General features: G+C 57.5%; 1 non-coding gene across 1 annotated transcript in view; it reads right to left on the bottom strand.

Annotated features, from left to right (window-relative positions):
* The window catches only part of LOC124770924, a 1,909-nt gene extending 823 nt beyond the window's left edge, over window positions 1–1,086 (bottom strand). The window contains exon 1 of the ribosomal RNA XR_007013243.1: window positions 1–1,086. This exon is cut by the window's left edge and continues 823 nt beyond it. This is a non-coding gene — a ribosomal RNA (small subunit ribosomal RNA).
* Window positions 1,087–2,500: the final 1,414 nt, after the last annotated feature.

The raw sequence follows: 2,500 nt of genomic DNA, 5'->3' as shown, positions 1-2,500 counted from the left end.
ACCTCTAACTTTCGTTCTTGATTAATGAAAACATACTTGGCAAATGCTTTCGCTTCTGTTCGTCTTGCGACGATCCAAGAATTTCACCTCTAACGTCGCAATACGAATGCCCCCGCCTGTCCCTATTAATCATTACCTCGGGTTCCGAAAACCAACAAAATAGAACCGAGGTCCTATTCCATTATTCCATGCACACAGTATTCAGGCGGGCTTGCCTGCTTTAAGCACTCTAATTTGTTCAAAGTAAACGTGCCGGCCCACCGAGACACTCAATAAAGAGCACCCTGGTAGGATTTCAACGGGGTCCGCCTCGGGACGCACGAGCACGCACGAGGCGGTCGCACGCCTTCAGCTCGCCCCACCGGCAGGACGTCCCACGATACATGCCAGTTAAACACCGACGGGCGGTGAACCAACAGCGTGGGACACAAATCCAACTACGAGCTTTTTAACCGCAACAACTTTAATATACGCTATTGGAGCTGGAATTACCGCGGCTGCTGGCACCAGACTTGCCCTCCAATAGATACTCGTTAAAGGATTTAAAGTGTACTCATTCCGATTACGGGGCCTCGGATGAGTCCCGTATCGTTATTTTTCGTCACTACCTCCCCGTGCCGGGAGTGGGTAATTTGCGCGCCTGCTGCCTTCCTTGGATGTGGTAGCCGTTTCTCAGGCTCCCTCTCCGGAATCGAACCCTGATTCCCCGTTACCCGTTACAACCATGGTAGGCGCAGAACCTACCATCGACAGTTGATAAGGCAGACATTTGAAAGATGCGTCGCCGGTACGAGGACCGTGCGATCAGCCCAAAGTTATTCAGAGTCACCAAGGCAAACGGACCGGACGAGCCGACCGATTGGTTTTGATCTAATAAAAGCGTCCCTTCCATCTCTGGTCGGGACTCTGTTTGCATGTATTAGCTCTAGAATTACCACAGTTATCCAAGTAACGTGGGTACGATCTAAGGAACCATAACTGATTTAATGAGCCATTCGCGGTTTCACCTTAATGCGGCTTGTACTGAGACATGCATGGCTTAATCTTTGAGACAAGCATATGACTACTGGCAGGATCAACCAGGGAGCTGCGTCAACTAGAGCTGAGCAGCCGGCCGCCCGGGAGTGTGTCCCGGGGGCCCGCGCGAACACGCAAGCGTCCGCTCAATCATTCTGCAAACAGGAGGAGGCTGAGCTCCCCTGCACAATACACCTCGAAACCCTCTCAGGTCCCGGCGGCGCGCAGCGCCGTCCCAAGTACTTGGTCGGGTTCGAGAGAGGCGCAATCGCCCGGAGTTAGGCGAGTAGACGCTTTCGGTGCGACCACCCGTGCTCCCAACTGAGCTTGCCGCTGCCGACAGAGGCCCGGGAGCGTGCTGTCGTGGCATTGCCGGCGGGAGACAACACGCGCCACCTACGGTGACCGGCAGCTCCAACGCCAGCGCCACAGAAGGACAAAAGCCCCACTTGGGTGCCGAAGCGAACTCTCCCAGCACAGCGCACGCGCCAACACATCCGCACAGCTGCGATACAAACCACCAGCGAGAACCGCTGGGGCGACCGAGCAGCAGACGGCGTCGCGGCGCCGAGCGCCGGGCGGCGGCGCATCCTCAACGCACACAGTCCTCAATCGGACCAGCACACTGAAGATGTCCACCGCGCTTCGCACCGGGCCCGCGAGGACCTACTTTGGCCGCACGGCGCCGCGCGCAGGGTGCGCCGGCGCGCAGCTGCGACGCCTGCCGCGTCCGTCGGCCGGCGCGCCTGCCACTGGCCGCCCCCACCAGCCGGCTGTAGCGCGTGCGCCCACGCACCGCGCGGCCAGCACGCCGGGAGGCGCCCCCTCACCGGCCGGGGACGGTCCCACCCAGCCACCGCCGCGTATCGCTTCACACCCAGATGCCGTTCAGTTTCGTCGGCATGGTGGGTATCGCTGGAACAACCGGTTAGTACCTCAACCTATCGTCGCCATCACCGATTCACCCCTAGCGAGAACAACCGCACCACAACAGGTTACCATTTGTTCATTTGCGTAACTTCACCAGAAAACGCAGGCGTCCATCGCCATTTGCAACTTCAACGATTATTGCATGCCTGTGTCAGGTGTCACGCCACACTACGTCTGCCCACATACACGCAACAAAATGTGCACGCCTAGACAATACGTGGAAGGTGGCCCCCGTACGTATGCGATGTCCATTGCTCGAACGACTGTCAACCGGCCTCTGTAGCATGTCGCAGATATGGAACGCGGTGCACCATGCCATCACGGTGTGTGAGGAGAGACGACTAGGTCCGAATACATCAACAGACAGCTCATGCTGATCGCCATCCACGGCGTCCGTTCCTCCCACACGTCTCTATGGCGTACCACACTGCAATCCAGCTCTCATAGGGAGACGACACGTAGCTGCGTGCACAATATTTGCACTGTATGGTCCGCCGTTTTTGGGCGCAGTCGTTGTGCGGTCACACATGTGCCACGATGTATCATTCAGTAC

The sequence above is a fragment of the Schistocerca piceifrons genome, unplaced genomic scaffold (assembly GCF_021461385.2).
Source record: "Schistocerca piceifrons isolate TAMUIC-IGC-003096 unplaced genomic scaffold, iqSchPice1.1 HiC_scaffold_84, whole genome shotgun sequence".
NCBI classification, from domain to species: domain Eukaryota; kingdom Metazoa; phylum Arthropoda; class Insecta; order Orthoptera; family Acrididae; genus Schistocerca; species Schistocerca piceifrons.
The sequence above is the reverse complement of the archived record's forward strand: the minus strand, read 5'-3'. Positions and strand labels throughout refer to the sequence as shown.